The sequence below is a fragment of the Triticum dicoccoides genome, chromosome 2A, assembly GCF_002162155.2.
Source record: "Triticum dicoccoides isolate Atlit2015 ecotype Zavitan chromosome 2A, WEW_v2.0, whole genome shotgun sequence".
Taxonomy (NCBI): domain Eukaryota; kingdom Viridiplantae; phylum Streptophyta; class Magnoliopsida; order Poales; family Poaceae; genus Triticum; species Triticum dicoccoides.
In genome coordinates, this window is record NC_041382.1 from 353165173 (window position 1) to 353182979 (window position 17807).

The following is a 17807-nucleotide window of genomic DNA, read 5'->3' on the forward strand; positions in this document are numbered from 1 at the left end:
AGACATCGGAGGGGCCTAGGATTGTACAGGGTTGGTTTACATAGAAAGGAAAGCATGCATCCGGACACCAATCGTGCCATCCATGCAAAGGAGAGTCCTATCCGGACACGGGGGAAGGCCTGCTACCTTGTATCTTCACGGCCCATCGGTCCGTCCCATGTCACATATCCTGGACACCTGAGGACCCCATAATCTAGGACTCCCTCACCCATCAAGCTAAACAACATGCCACTCATAGTTCCGAACTTAGATGCTCAAATACAAATCTTGATGACGACATGTACTAAAACTGAGAATGTTTAATTGGTCAGTTAATGTTCCTACTTTACTTTCGAAAAGCACATGCGCCACATATCGAGGGACAACAGGGAGTTATGTTCTTTATGTGCTCTAGTTCAACATGTGTGGCCAACCAACATTTTATTATCCAAAATCTGCTTGCTCTTCTTTAGCATGCCCCTCTTCTATTCCTCCTTTGTAAGTACTCTCTCCATACCTAAATATAAGTCTTTGCAGAGATTCCTCAATGGACTACATATGGAGCAAAATGAGTGAATCTACACCCTAAAATGTATCTATATACATCTGTATATGATCCATAGTGGAATCTCTACAAAGATTTGTATTTAGGAACAGAGGGAGTATAATAACTATACAGTATGTTCTTTGTAGTGAGGAGGAGCAGGGACATTTGAAGTGTACAGGTCTATTCGGTCGCTTGTCATGGACGCTTTCAACTCTTCGTGTTGGCCTCCATATCGATTGTCATGGATGCTTTTAATATTCGATCATATGTGTCGCCTTTCAGAGTTAGACTGATACTAACAGTACTGCGCCTTCAGTTGTAGGGAGCTGGTATGCGAAGCTTTTCTAGCCGTACCGGCAATACTAGCACATCTATTCCAGCAGGTTCCACTTTCCAGATTTTACTCCTGATTCCAGATTTCGGCGTACTGCAGCCAAATCTCGAGGGGGTCCCTCGGCGGCATCTCAGCAGAGAAGAAGGAAGGGAAGCGGATCCAAGTGCTCGGAGGCATCACCGCCCACAGCACAAGTTCGCGCGAGGAGTCCGCGGCGTGGACTCCAGGGGCAGCGACGTGCGCCACCGCCATACGGTGACTATGGCCATGGCGCGCGCGCCGCCCCTCGCCGCCTCTTCCTCCCGAGCCCTCGGCTTGGGCGTACAGGGGAAACGGATACCCAGGAGGAGAGCAAAGAGGGAGAAGCGAGCAGAATGGGAAGAGATGGGCGACGGGGGCTCTGCCCCCCTTCCCATTTATAGCAGGGGAAGGCCAACCAGCGCCCCCCGATCACAGGTAATTATGGTTTTTTCCTTGCATGTTGCAGGGACTCGTTAAGTCGGGAAATTGCCGAGGAAACATGGGGAAGCGGAGATGCCCAATTGTCGAGGAAACTCCGCCTTGGGCCCGAGGGCTACGATCGGCGTTCTGGGAACGGGGGTCCCCTGACTTGCCTGCCTGTGGCCCACGGCGTGGCCCTGCATGCGGGCATGTATGGCCCATCTTCACCAACAAGCATTCAAGACCCTCGTGAGGGGCCAACCTCGCAAGGCGGACGACACAAGACCTCCTTAGGAGCGGCCTCACCAGGCTGGCTCGCGAGGGGCGGAGAGATCAAGGCAAAGCAAACCTCGCGAGGTTCCAATGACATGAGCCATGACGATCAAGACCAGGCAGGCGCCAGCGTGCACATTGTCCTTGTTTCCTCTTTGGTGCTAAGGAGGCAAGCGCAGACGAAGAGTACCGACGTGTCAAGCAAAGGTTTCCATATCGGTGCAACGAGACCAAGACCAGCAGGACGACAAGACGGAGGTCACCATGGAGCCCAAGGCGGCGTCACCACCAGAGCCTTTGGCAGGCGAAGACTGCTTTTGTCAGGATAAGTTGTACTAGTTGTCCCCTTTCAAATTGGCCGTTGTAGCATCTCTTCCCGCTCAATATTTGGGGAGAGGACCAGGGCCTCTATAAATAGGATAAGCCACGACAACAGGCAGAGGGACAACAAGAGAGAACCTCAGCCATCTCAACTTGGACTAGATCCAACCCATCCCCACATCCACCAAGCGCAAGAACAATTCACCTCAGGAGGCAGTTCTTCCCCTTGTACTATTCATCCTCAGCCCGAGAGGCAATCCACCACACCACACTGGAGTAGGGTATTACACCACAATGGTGGTCCGAACCAGTATAAATCTTGTGCCTCTTGTGTTGCGAGTTTGTTGAGCTTGCCTTTGAGATCGTGGCGAGGTTGAGGGCGTGAGTTGGTAGGGGGAGATCTTCGTGCGCACCACAGTGTTTGAACCTTGAGGGTTTTGCCTGAACCCGAGATCCGACAAACTCTAATTTGCATGATTTGAATGAAACTATCCCGGACTGACGCTTTTTCAGCAGAACTACCATGGTGTTGTTTTTGTGCAGAAATAAAAGCTCTCGAATTGGAACGAAACTTTGCGAGGAATTTTTATATAATAAAAGAGAATTACTGGAGACAAGAACCACCGGAGGGGCCCCCTAGGTGAGCACAATCCACTAGGGCACGCCCCCCTCCTAGCGTGCCCAAGTGCATTGTCTCCACCTGGGGGCACCGCAGACCCTAAATCCAACTCTATAAATACCTATTTTTTCTAGAAAAAATGAGGGAGAAAGAATTATAGTGTTTCGTGAGATGGAGCCGCCATCACCTCCTGTTCTTCATCGGGAGGCCAGATCCGCAGTCCATTTGGGGCTCCGGAGAGGAGGATCTTTGATCTTCGTCATTGCCAACCCTTCTCCATCGCCAATTACATGATGCTCCCCACCGCGAGTGAGGAATTCCTTTGTAGGCTCGCTGGTCGATGAGGAGTTGGATGAGATTCATCATGTAATCGAGTTAGTTTTGTTAGGGCTCGATCCCTAGTATCCACTATGTCCTGAGATTGATGTTGATATGACTTTGCCATGCTTAATGCTTGTCACTTTAGGCCCGGGTGCCATGACTTCAGATCTGAACCGTTTATGTTATCACCATTATATCTATGTTCTAGATCTGATGTTGCAAGTTATATTCACCTATTATGTGTTATGATCTGTAAACCCCGGAGTGACAGTAGTCGGGATACTTTCCGGTGATATCCGTAGTTTGAGGAGTTCATGTATTCACTATGTGTTAATGTTTTGTTCTGATTCTCTATTAAAAGTAGACCTTCATATCCCTTTGTTTCCAATTGGACCCCACTGCCACGAGAGGGTAGGACAAAAGTTGTCATGCAATTTCTTTCCATAAGCACGTATGACTATTTACGGAATGCATGCCTACATTATAAGTATGAACTGGAGCTAGTGCTGTATCGCCCTAGGTTATGACTGTTATATGATGAATATCATCCAATGAATTCACCGATCCAATGTCTACGAATTTCTCTTATATTGTTTTTGCTAACTTAGTACTGCTATTGTTACTGTTACACTTGATACAAAATCATTGTTATCACTGTTACCGTTACTATTGCTGTTGCTACTACTATCAAAACTATCATACTACTTTGCTACTGATCACTTTGCTGCAGATAATTAATCTCCAGGTGTGGTTGAATTGACAACTCAGCTGCTAATACTTAATAATATTCTTTGGCCCCCTTGTTTCGAATCAATAAATTTGGGTGGAATATTCTACCCTCGAAAACTGTTGCGACCCCCTATACTTGTGGGTTATCACCCGGTGCTTAGGCGCTGTTCTTACTTGAAGGTAAAATGTCACCACATCATTAAACATTTGGATCCAAATCGGTCCCTTAAGAAGTAGCGCATAAACTAGGGTTTAAGCTTCTGTCACTCTAGCAACCCATCATCTAATAACTACTCCACAATGCATTCCCTTAGGCCCAAATATGGTGAAGTGCCACGTAGTCGACGTTCACATGACACCACTAAGGGAATCACAACATACATATCATCAAAATATCAAACACATATAAAGTTCACATGATTACTTGCAACATGAATTCTCCCGTGACCTCAAGAACAAAGGTAACTACTCACAAGTGATAATCATGCTCAAGATCGGAGGGGTATTAAATAGCGTAATGGATCCGATCGGAGGGGTATTAAATAGCGTAATGGATCCGATCGGAGGGGTATTAAATAGCGTAATGGATCCGATCTGAGGTGATAATCATACTCACATATAATCTTACACCAAATAAACTATATAGTAATCAACTACAAGATGCAATCAACACTACTAGTCACCCACAGGTTCCAATCTGAGGTTCCGGTACAAAGATTGTACACAAGAGATGGACTAGGGTTTTGAGAGGAGATAGTGGTGTTGAATATGTTGATGGAGATTGCCCTCCCAAAGATGAGAGGGTTGTTGGTAATGACGATGGATTCGATTTCCCCCTCTGGGAAGGAAGTTCCTCGGCAAAGTCGCTCCGCCGGAGGGCAAAATTGCTCCTGCCCAAGTTCCGCCTCGAGATGGCGGCACTCCATCTCGAAAGTCCTCTCCTTTTTTTTTCCAGGTCAAAGTGACATATATACCAGAAGATGGGCACCGGAGGTGGGCTGGGCTGAGCACAACCCACCAGGGCGCGCCTGGGGGGCCTGGCGTGCCCTGGTATCTTGTACACACCAGGTGGCCCCCCCTCCAGTAGTTATTTCATCCAGTATTTTTTATATATTCCAAAACAATTCTCCGTAAATTTTCAGCTTATTCGGACATGTGCAGAATAGGTAACTCTGACGTAGCTTTTCCAGGTCCAGAATTCCAGTTGCCGGCATTCTCCCTCTTTGTGTAAACCTTGCATATTATGAGAGAAAAGGCATTATAATTACTCCATAAAGCATTACTATACGTAAAAACATTGTAAATAGGAGTATGAAAACATGATGCAAAATGGGCATATTAGGGCGGGGGAGCTACAGGCAACTACGGGGAGGATCGTGCAGCTCGACGATGAACTCGAGCGTCGTATCCCCCGTATGACCCTCTCCCAGGGCGGAGCTGTTGAAGGAGAAACAACAAGTGCGCTGCTCCATCTGCCTCAATCGTGGGCGCTACATCGACCCCGACCTCACCTCACGGCCCCGCCTAGTATGGTAGAACCAACCTCCATCGCTGCTGCCGAAGCATAGTGTCGAGGAGAAGCTCTCGCCACCGGAGCCAAAGCACAAGCCCAGCCTCTTTCTCTCACCATGGTAGAAGCAGAAGCTGGGACAGGAAGTAGGAGGAGGCGGATGAAAATCGCTACCCTCGCACCCCTCCTTTTATAGCACACAACATGGGGGCTTGCTCTCCGCTACATAGGGATAAACGCCCTGCTCCACCTATCCAACCCCCTACATCCCTGGCTGGCGTCTAGCTCCGTAGGCCACCCAGTTTTTCCAATCCGACGCTCTGGCTCCTCTGATTAAAGCACTACCTCCATGACCGTCCTTTCGCACCAATCCCAGGACTCGCACATAATTTGCGTCATGGGATAGAGGGGGAGGCTGGAATAAGGGAGGAAGTGATGGTAGAAATGGCAGTTACCTTGAATCACGCGCGGGCACCCTAACGGCCTCCCGCTTGAACTTTTGCCCCTGGTTTTCGACGTAAATGGCCTGTATCGAGCAAACGCTAAAGACACCAGGATGGAGCTGGGGGCTGGCCCAAACCCAGGTTAATGAAGAAGCAAAGAAAATCTCAAAGCACGACACCATTTCCAACAAGATCAATGCGTGAGTCTGTGCATTATTCGGCCTTGCCCAATGATGCCCGGTAACACGTGTGGTCTAAGCCCGGGGGCTCCTGTCAGTGCAGTAAACATAGTCGTTTGTTGCCCTGACTTATGCACATATATATTTGTCGGATTCGGGGCTCCGCAGACCCAAGATAGATTCGAACTCTGGGGTGCGCACGAAGAACTCAACCTCCCAAGTCTGCCAACTTGTCGTTCTCATGGCCTAGCTCGATGAACTGTAAGTAACTAAGACACAACAGTTTACCCAGGTTCGGGCCACCTTGCGGTGTAAAACCCTACTCTTGCTTTTTGGTAGATTAGCCTCGAGGTGGGCTAAGTATGAACTAGTATAGTGGAAGAACAACCTCAGGAGGTCCGTTCTTGTGTTTGAGTGAGCTGGTGAGGGTGCCAATGGACTGGATCTACATCCCCCTCTATGGTGGTGGCTAGGCTATACTTGGAGTGGCCTGGATCCCACAACGGCAAAATTCAAAGGGAGACAACTAGTACATCTTATCCTGACAAAAGGTAGTCTTCGCCGGCAAAGCTTCAGGTCATGACACCCTGGTGGGCTCGGCGATGACCTCTGTCCTGGCGGTCTTGGTCTTGTAGCATGGAAATGGAAACCTTTGGATGATGCCTCGGCACTCTGCACCTGCGCTTGCCTCTTTAGCACCAAAGAGGAAACATGCTGCACTACGCCCTCTGGAGCCCGCCTGGCCTTGGTTGTCATGGCTTGCGTCATCCGAACCTCACGAGGTGAGGGCTCGCATAGAAATCTCCGCTCCTCGGGAGCCCAGCCTAAGGATGTCGCTCCTTCTGGAGGTCCTGACATCGTCTGCCTCACGAGGCTTGGCCCCTCACGAGGTTCTTGTGTTGTTGGTGCTGAAGATGGGTCGTACCAGGTTGTCGATGGAGCCACGCGGTGGGCCGCGGGTATGCAAGTCTGGGTACCCCAGTTCCCAGAACATCGACAGTAGCCCCCGGGCCCAAGGCGCACTCGGACATGGCTTCGAGGCGAAGCCAAAGGGTAAGGGTGGAGCGCCGCGGGCCCCAATCGCCTGCGGACCCGGTCGACGCTTGGCGCTTGATGGGACGTGTGTGGCTCCTCTTCCCCACACAGCCTCGGCAACCGTCCTGGACTGACAAAAAGGTTGGCGCCTACCGCAGAGCCTTCATTGCCTTCCCTTCATCTTGCTCCAGATCCCCTCTCTACCTATTCAGAGCGCCTTCAGATCTGCCGAACCTTTCCACAAGCTTGCCACCAATGGCCACTGGGAAGGCAAAGCCCGCCGCTTCTTTCGCGTGTTCTGCCCCCGCGCTCGAGCCGGCCCTTAGTGCTTCAACCATCACTAAGGAGAAGCATCTTGACACCATGCTCCCGCTGACGGTGAGCAGCAACAATGAGGGACGGGAGACGGTGCTTTGGGTTGGCTCCACCAATCTGGAAACCTTGGGGGAAAACTTCTACCCCTTCTTCCTGCACAACATCTTTGCAGGGCTCGTCCCCCCTTTCTCCAATTTCTTTTTCATCGTTCTCAACCATTACCAAATCCATACCCTTCATCTTCATCCTAACTCCATCCTCTTCCTGTCGATCTTCGCCTTCTACTGTGAGGCGTTTATGGGGGTGGCGCCCTTCGTTGTGCTGCTCCACCACTTCTTCTACCTCCAGATGGGCAACATCCAGTGCTCCAGCTGCGTCTGCTTCATCGCTTCTCACGGCAGCAACGCGATGTCGAGGTCCGAGAAGAAGGTGGAGGAGTTCCGGCGCAAGTGGATCTTTATGGATGCCAAGCGCTCTCACGCTCGGCTAGAACTATCGAATATGTTACCGGTGAAGCTGGACCGGTGGGCTCACGAGAAGCTCACCGACCCCCAGGCGGAGCTGCTCCTGGAGAAGATGACGGTTGACCTGGCGGAGAAGCTATCAAGGGCCATGCTCGTCAGGGAGTTCCTGAGGCAGCGCCTAGCTCCACTCTAGGCGCACTCGCGCCCTTTGTGGAGCCTTAAGGGCATGGAAGATGACATCCGTCTGCGCCCGGAAGACTTGACCGACGAGGAGCTGAGCAAGGCCGTGCGCACCCTGCTCGAGAAGGACCCAGGCGGCCTCCTAGAAGCTTATCTCCCGCTGTACCACCGTGACAACGGAAAGAAGGTGGTCGCCACCATGCCCGACTTCAACGAGCGGGGGCTTGTGCCGCTAAAGCCTCCCCAGCCCCCTAGCTCCCCGATGTCGGTGTCCTCTGGTGAGCACTCCGGGGAGGAGGGGAGGAGGACTCAGAGGCAACCTTGGAGGGGGTGGGGAGACCTCTCCCCCGCGATAGAGCGATCTCCTCCGCGTCCTCTTCGATGATGACGACGCCGGTGAGCGCCTAACCGAGGGGTCTCCGTGCTCCACCGGGGTCTCCACAAGGTTCGGGGGCACCCCTCTGAGGAGGCTGAAGTAGGGGACCCTGAAGAAGGACGGGACATCATTGCTTCCCTGGGGCGATGCCTCCACCTCATCGCCGACCGCCGCCGTCACAGAGCCAGCCGCCACACGCTTGTCCGCTCCTGAGAGCGTGGTGAAGCTCGTACCCCAAAAGCTCGGGGGTGCTGTGCTCCTGGCCAAGAGGAGGGCATACGTTGCTGATGAGGAGTAAGTTTTATACCTTGCTTGTGCTTCTCATCTTTGATGCCGTTCTCATGACGAGCTCCTTTTGGAGGTTAGGTTGCAGCCAGTGCTGAAGAGGAAGAAAGAGGAGGCCAGGGTCTCCGAGGCCAGGCGGCATGTCGCGACCATGGCGACTCTGGTGCGGGAAGAAGAGGCCGCCTTGCATCCGCCCATGACGGGGCATGCCTGCTGAGGTTTGGACGCTCAGCCTCAGGAGGAGTCCGCTGCCGAGGCAATGCTGACTTTAGAGGCGCCTATCTCCAGCACGCCCGTTGGGGGTCCGAGGGCTCCGGAGCCCCCTGCCGTGCTTGCTGTTGTTGCCTCGCCGGCCCAGGAGCCGGTGCTACCTACTCCCCAAGCCGTCACGCTGGCGGGCCATGGCTCCACCACCATGCCCAACTCTCTAGGGGATGCCTTCGCGACACTGGACCGGCTCCGGGTTGATCTTCAGGGCGCCGCCCTACGCATGACGACGGGGTGTCTAGGGCTACTCTCGGGGTGGCTCCAGGCTGACTCGACCATCAGGGCAGCCTGGGGCCAGGCCGAGGCAACCGCCGAGTAGGGCAGGAAGGTGGTCGGTGTGGCCGCAGCTGCTCGCGACGTAGCGCTGACGGCCACAGTAGCCGCCGAGTAACGCTGTCGTACGACAGAGGCCGAGCTGAAGGTGGCTCCAGGCTGACTCGACCATCAGGGCAGCCTGGGGCCAGGCTGAGGCAACCGCCGAGTAGGGCAGGAAGGTGGTCGGTGTGGCCGCAGCTGCTCGCGACGTAGCGCTGACGGCCACAGTAGCCGCCGAGTAACGCTGTCGTACGACAGAGGCCGAGCTGAAGGCCCTCCGTGATGAGCAGGCCGCCCGCACTCGCTAGCTCGAGGAGTAGGAGGAGGAGTTGAAGGCCCGGGAGGCTACGCTCGCCAATCGCGACACTCAACTGTAGTAGGAAGCCCAGGAACAGGCTACAGAGCGGGGCCGCCTGGAGAAACTGAAGGAGGAGGTGGAGGTGGCCCAGGTGTCCCAGGCCAAGCTCGTCTCCGAGGAGGGGGCTTGGCTGGAGGCCAGGGAGATGCTCCTTGCCACTGCTAAGAAGGCGGACGCCGAGGGATGCGACGCTTCAGGACCTTTATGGGGCAGGGTACGAGAAGCCGCTGGCGACTCTGGAAGAAGGCCCGCTGGGCTGCTCCCCAAGTTTGCCACGGCGCTCGAGGGCATCATCGTCGGAGTGGGCCCCATGGTGGAGGGAGAGGCTCGCGTGCTTTTTACGTCGGCAGCGACCCGCATCTTCAGCTACCTCCATCTTCGGAACCCCAGCTTCGACCTTGGTATAATGTTCGAACCTATGGCTCCTGAGCTCCACGATGCTGCCGCTGAGGCCATGAAGAAACAGTTGGAGGCCCTGCTGCAGAAGTTCCTCTGCGTCAACCTCGCGACCGCGGATGATGGCAAGGATGGCGGCGACGTTGTTTATGACGGGCCTCCCTAGGCGGGCAACTGTGGTGTCCAAGGCTGAGGAACAGGCTCGAATGCGGCGCTTCCCACTATTTCCTGCAACATTTATCGTGCCTCTTGGAGGCATAAGAACTTATGCTTTGAGCTTTTGGGAGACAATATGTTTTGTAATAATTTGCTAGGATTTTGCGATTTCCTTTCCGTTTGATTTAGTGTTCTGTGTCGGCAGGGCCCGGCCATGCTCAGCCGCCATTGAGTCATCCGGATTAGACCAAGGGGTGAGGGGCTACGCGACCAGTGAGTGTAAGTGCATCTAGTGCCCCTTAGTGATTTTGGTGTATTGAAGACTTATAGGTTTGCACTATGAGGAGGTTGATATTTAGGATGAAATTCGACCCCTAAAAATGAATGTCTTCAGTTCAAGACTTTGGTTTTCTTGAAGACTTTGAAAGTGAGGAAATTGGTGTGACCTTGAAGACTTGATATTCATGAGAGGATTATGAAGCGTGAATACTTTTGTTTTCGTAGTTTCATTTTCTCCTTCTTGAGTCATAGGAAACACCGTACTGTTAAAGGGGGTCAAGGTAAAACTAAGGAAAAGTTTCCAAGTGATGCTCATCTCATAATCCTACACCTACCCTATCGTTTTGAGTGAAGCCATTGGAAATCTCATACAGTTCAGTCAATTTCTTTAGTGACAGAGACCAAGATCTTCTGTTCTCTGAGGAATTTGTTCTGACTGAGGAGTTAGGAATTCTCTAGTGTGGATTGCCTACAAGTGAGGAACATGATAGCCCCGAGGAATTTGATAGCTCAAGTATCTGATCGTTGATGTGCTATGCGCCAGCTGTCCCAAAATATCTACCCACCTAACGGTCATATCATTGAAGGGCATTTATGTCTTATCATGTTGGGCTACTCCCTAGGCTATAAATAGATGCCCGCTACAACCACTAGTTGGTTGGCTGCTCCGAGAGAAACTGACACTTGTCATTGAGAGCATCCTATCCTCCGAGGAGTTTGAGCGAAAATCATTAGTGAGGACAACCCAAACCCGAACACCTACAAACCCAAAGTGATTTAGCATCACTGAAGAGATTGTTCCTGTGTGTAACCGATGCTTGTTACCTTTGAGAACTGTGCATCCTCCAGACGGTTAGGCGTCATGGTATAGAGCATCCAAGAGGAAATTGTGGATCACCGACTGACCGAGTCTGTGAAGGTTTGGAAGTCACCTGAAGAATTACCATGAGTGATTGGTCGAGGTCTATGTGATCTTAGCTCATGGAGAATATGGTGAGGACTGTGTGTCCTCAGGTTTAAATACCTAGCCACTCCAACCAGACGTGCGACTGTCACAACAGTTGGAACTGGTTTACGAAATCATTGTCTTCACCAAGCTACTGGTTCTATTTCCTCAACCCTTTCATTTCCTCATTCATGCATTGACGAACTTGATCGTTACTGTTTGAAGACTTTGACGGAAGACTTTCTCAATTTCCTCAATCATAATTCTTCAGTCACTTTGCCTTCAGCCTGCTTATCCTATTTTCATGCTACCTGTACTCTCTGCTTGTTTTCACTTCATCATGATAACTGTGTTGCTGCCCTATTACGCTTACACCTGAGTACTTATTCCGCTGCTAGTTGTTCATGACTTAGGAAATTCCTCACCTTGAATTTCCTCATTGACGAATTTTTAAAAATCGCCTATTCACCCCCCTATAGTCGATATAACGCACTTACAATTAGTATCAAAGCAAGGTACTCCCTTGTTCTGTGTGATTTTGGTTTAACCGCCTGGAGTTTTAGTTATGTCGAGTGCATGCATAATCAAGGTCTCGGCTGGGTGTCCTACCTTAGATGGGACGGACTACCCCTACTGGAAGAATAATATGTGCATGCATCTTGAGGCAATTGACAACGATCTCTGGTACGTTGTGGAAAATGGTGTTCCCTCCATCACTCCTTCTGTGAACGCTGCTGATGTGAATAAATTCAAGCAACTCGACTCTCAAGCGAAGAATATCATATGTGGCCACCTGAGCAAAGGGTAGTATGGTAGAGTGAGTGCTTTGTAGATCGCTAAGCTTACCTAGGATAGGTTGTCCAAGGTCAACGAAAGAGACTCAACACAACGTGACTCTCGAGTTGACTTTCTTCGCAATCTCTTCAACCGCTTCAAAAGACTCGACAATGAAAATGTTCATCAAAACTTTGATCTCCTCACTGACATCTCAAATGAGCTTCAAGCACTTGGTGCCATTGACATCACCGACCATGAGGTGGTGACGAAATTGCTGAGATTGCTTGATTCCTCATTTGACACTCTTGCACTGATGATTCAAGAGCGTGGAGACTACATGTCACTTGATCTTGCTAATATCCTCGAGAGGATAAATACTCATGAGTTCCAACTTGCTGGGAAGAGAGCTATGGTAGATCATGTGCACTGAAGGCCAAGGCAGTCTCTTAATCTGAAGAAGAGGATTCTGGTAGTAGCCTTGGTGATCCTAAAGAACTGAGTCAGGAGCTAGCAATGCTTGTGAGGAAATTCCAAAACTTCTAAATAGGTTGAAGGAGATATGCCCTAGAGGCAATAATGAAGTTGTTATTTATATTTCCTTATATCATGATAAATGTTTATTATTCATGCTAGAATTGCATTAACCGGAAATTTGGTACATGTGTGAATATATAGAAAAATAGATTATCACTATTATGCCTCCAATATGGTTAAGTTTCCTAACCATAGACATGAGTTGTCATTTGATAAACAGGACCACATCATTAGAGAATGATGTGATTGACATGGCCCATCCGTTAGCTTAGCACTATGATCATTTAGTTTATTGCTATTGCTTTCTCCATTACTTATACATGTTCCTATGACTATGAGATTATGAAACTCCCGAATACCGGAGGAACACTTAGTGTGCTATCAAATGTCACAACGTAACTGGGTGATTATAAAGATGCTCTACAGGTGTCTCTGATGGTGTTTGTTGAGTTGGCATAGATCGAGATTAGGATTTGTCACTCCGATTGTCGGAGAGCTATCTCTGGGCCCTCTTGGTAATGCACATCACTATAAGCCTTGCAAGCAATGTGACTAGTGAGTTAGTTCTGGGATGTTGCATTACAGAACGAGTAAAGAGACTTGCCGGTAATGAGATTGAACTAGGTATGATGATACCGACGATCGAATCACGGGCAAGTAACATACCGATGACAAAGGAAACAACGTATGTTGTTATGTGGATTGACCGATAAAGATCTTCGTAGAATATGTAGGAACCAATATGAGCATCCAGGTTCTGCTATTGGTTATTGAACGACGATGAGTCTCGGTCATGTCTACATAGTTCTCGAACCCGTAGGGTCTGCATGCTTAATGTTCGATGATGATATGTATTATGAGTTATGTGATTTGATGTACCGAAGATAGTTCAAAGTCCCGGATGTGATCATGGACATGACGAGGAGTCTCCAAATGGTCGAGACATAAAGATTGATATATTGCAAGGCTATATTCGGACATTAGAAAGGTTCTGGGTGGTTCGGGTATTTTTTGGAGTACCGAAGAGTTACGGGAATTCGCTGGGGAAAGTATTGGGCCTTCATGGGCTTTAGTGGAAAGGAGAGAAGGGCCACAAGGGGAGGCAGCGCGCCCCACATGGGCTGGTCCGAATTGGACTAGGAGGTGGCGGTGCCCCCCTCTTTCCTTCTCCCTCTCCTTCTCCTTCCTTCTTCTCCTACTTGGACTAAGAAAGGGGGAAACCTACTCCTACTAGGAGTAGGAATCCCCCCTTTGGGCGCGCCCCTTGAGGCCGTCCCTCCTCCTCCACTCCTTTCTATACGGGGGAGGGGGCACCCCATAGACACACAAGTTGATTTCTTAGCCGTGTGCCGTGCCCCCTCCATAGATTTCCACCTCGGTCATATTGTCGTAGTGCTTAGGCGAAGCCCTACGTCGGTAACTTCATCATCACCGTCACCACACCGTCGTGTTGAAGAAACTCTCCCTCAGCCTCCGCTGGATATAGAGTTCGAGGGACATCACCGAGCTGAACCTATGAAGATCACGAAGGTGCCGTGCGTTCGATACTTGATCGGTTGGATCGCGAGGACGTTCGACTACATCAATCGTGTTACTTAACGCTTCCGCTTTCAGTCTACGAGGGTATGTAGACACACTCTCCCCTCTCATTTCTATGCATCCCTAGATAGATCTTGCATGATCGTATGAATGTCGCTTTATTGTATGAAATGCAATCGCCATGTAATTGCTTTACTTTATCACTAAGCGGTAGTGATAGTCGTAGAAGCAATAGTTGGCGAGAGGACAATGATGGTACGATGGAGATCAAGGTGTCAAGCCGGTGACGATGGTGATCATGGTGGTTCTTTGGAGATGGAGATCAAAGGCACAGATGATGATGGCCATATCATATCACTTATATTGATTGCATGTGATATTTACCCTTTATGCATATTATTTTGCTTAGTACAGTGGTAGCATTATAAGATGATCTCTCACTAAATTTCAAGGTATAAGTGTTCTCCCTGAGTATGCACCGTTGCTACAGTTCGTCGTGCCAAGACATCACGTGATGATCGGGTGTGATAAGCTCTACGTTCACATATAATGGGTGCAACCAGTTTTGCACAAGCAGAATACTCGGGTTAAACTAGCATATGCATATATGGCCTCTAAACACTGAAACCGAAAGGTCGAGCGTGAATCATATAGTAGATATGATCAACATAGTGATGTTCACCATTGAAAACTACTCCATCTCACATGATGATCGGACATGGTTTAGTTGATATGGTTCATGTGATCACTTAGATGATTGGAGGGATGTCAATCTAAGTGGGAGTTCTTAAGTAATATGATTAATTGAACTTTAATTTATCATGAACTTAGTACCCGATAGTATTTTTCATGTCTATGTTGTTGTAGATAAATGGCCTGTGTTGTTGTTCCATTGAATTTTAATGTGTTCCTAGAGAAAGCTAAGTTGAAAGATGATGGTAGTAACTATATGGACTGGCTCCGTAACTTGAGGATTATCCTCACTGCTGCACAGAAGAATTACGTCCTGGAAGCACCGCTAGGTGCCAAACCCGCTGCAGGAGCAACTCCAGATGTTATGAACACCCGACAGAGCAACGCTGATGGCTACTCGATAGTTCAGTGTGCCATGCTTTACGGCTTAGAAGCGGGACTTCAACGACGTTTTGAACGTCATGGAGCATATGAGATGTTCAGGAGTTGAAGTTAATATTTCAAGTAAATGCCCACATTGAGAGATATGAAGTCTCCAATAAGTTCTACAGCTGCAAAATGGAGGAGAATAGTTCTGTCAGTGAGCACATACTCAGAATGTCTGGATACCACAGTCACTTGACTCGGCTGGGAGTTAATCTTCCAGTTGATAGTGTCATTGACAGAGTTCTTCAGTCACTGCCACCAAGCTACCAAAGCTTCATGATGAACTATAATATGCAAGGGATGGATAAGAAAATTCCCGAGCTCTTTTGCGATGCTAAAGGCTGCGGAGGTAGAAATTAAGAAGGAGCATCAAGTGTTGATGGTCAACAAGACCACCAGTTTCAAGAAGAAGGGCAAAGGGCAGAAGGGGAACTTCAAGAAGAACGGCAAGCAAGTTGCTGCTCAAGTGAAGAAGCCCAAGTCTGGACCTAAGCCTGAGACTGAGTGCTTCTACTGCAAAGGGACTGGTCACTGGAAGCGGAACTGCCCCAAGTATTTGGCGGATAAGAAGGATGGCAAAGTGAAAGGTATATTTGATATACATGTTATTGATGTGTACCTTACTAATGTTCGCAGTATTGCCTGGGTATTTGATACTGGTTCTGTTGCTAATATTTGCAACTCGAAACGGGGGCTACGGATTAAGCGAAGATTGGCTAAGGACAAGGTGACGATGCGCATGGGAAATGGTTCCAAAGTCGATGTGATCGCCATCAGCACGCTACCTCTACATCTACCTTTGGGAGTAGTTTTAGACCTGAATAATTGTTATTTGGTGCTAGTGTTAAGCATGAACATTTTATCTGGATCTTGTTTGATGCGAGACGGTTATTCATTTAAATCAGGGAATAATGGTTGTTCTATTTATAAGAGTAATATCTTTTTATGGTCATGCACCCTTGATGAGTGGTCTATGTTTACTAAATCTTGATAGTAGTGATACACATATTCATAATATTGAAGCCAAATGATATAAGTTTAATAATGATTGTGCAACTTATTTGTGGCACTGCCGTTTAGGTCATATTGGTGTAGAGCGCATGAAGAAACTCCATGCTGATGGGCTTTTGGAATCACTTGATTATGAATCACTTGGTGCTTGCGACCCATGCCTCATGGGCAAGATGACTACGACTCCGTTCTCCGAAACAATGGATCAAGAAACAGACTTGTTGGAAATAATACATACTGATGTATGCCGTCCGACGAGTGTTGATGCTCGTGGCGCGTATCATTATTTTCTGACCTTCACAGATGATTTGAGCAGATATGGATATGTCTACTTGATGAAACATAAATCTGAAAAATTTGAAAAGTTCAAAGAATTTCATATTGAAGTGGAAAATCATCGTAACAAGAAAATTAAGTTTCTACAATCTGATCGTGGAGGTGAATGTTTGAGTTACGAGTTTGGTCTTCATTTGAAACAATGCGGAATAGTTTCACAACTCACGCCACCTGGAACACCACAGCGTAATGGTGTGTCCCAACATCATAACCAGACTTTATTAGATATGGTGCGATCTATGATGTCTCATGCTGATTTACCGCTATCGTTTTGGGGTTATGCTTTAGAGACTGCTGCATTCACGTTAAATAGGGCACAATCGAAATCCGTTGAGACGACACCATATGAACTGTGGTTTGGCAAGAAAGCCAAGTTGTCGTTTCTTAAAGCTTGTGTTGGATGCTTATGTGAAAAAGCTTCAACCTAATAAGCTTGAACCCAAATCAAAGAAATGTGTCTTCATAGGATACCCAAAGGAGACTGTTGGGTACACCTTCTATCATAGATCCGAAGGCAAGATATTCATTGCTAAGAATGGATCCTTTCTAGAGAAGGAGTTTCTCTCGAAAGAAGTGAATGGGAGGAATTGTACCTGCTCCCTATTGGGAAGCAGTACATCACAGGAATTAGTTCCAGTGATTCCTACACCAATTAGTGAGAAAGCTAATGATGATGATTATGAAACTTCTGATCAAGTTACTACCAAACCTTGTAGGTTAACCAGAGTAAGATCCGTACTAGAGTGGTACAGTAGTCCTGTTCTGGAGGCCATGTTACTTAACCATGACGAACCAACGAACTATGAGGCAGTGATGATGAGCCCAGCTTCCGAAAAATGGCTTGAGGCCATGAAATCTGAGATGAGATCCATGTATGAGAACAAAGTGTGGACTTTGGTTGACTTGTTGGATGATCGGCAAGCCGTAGAGAATAAATGGATCTTCAAGAAGAAGACTGGCACTGACGGATTACTGTCTACAAATCTCGACTTGTTGCGAAAGGTTTTTGACAAGTTCAAGGAGTTGACAACGATGAGACCTTCTCACCCATAGCGATGCTTAAGTTCGTCCGAATCATGTTAGCAATTGCCGCATTTTATGATTACGAAATTTGTCAAATGGATGTCAAAACTACATTCCTTAATCGATATCTTAAAGAAGAGTTGTATATGATGCAACCAGAAGGTTTTGTTGGTCCAAAAGGTGCTAACAAAGTGTGTAAGCTCCAGCGATCCATTTATGGACTGGTGCAAGCATCTTGGAGTTGCAATATACGCTTTTATAGTGTGATCAAAGCATATGGTTTTACACAGACTTTTGGAGAAGCCTATATTTACAAAAAAGTGAGTGGGAGCTCTGTATCATTTCTAATATTATATGTGGACGACATATTGTTGATTGTAAATGATAATGAATTTTTGAA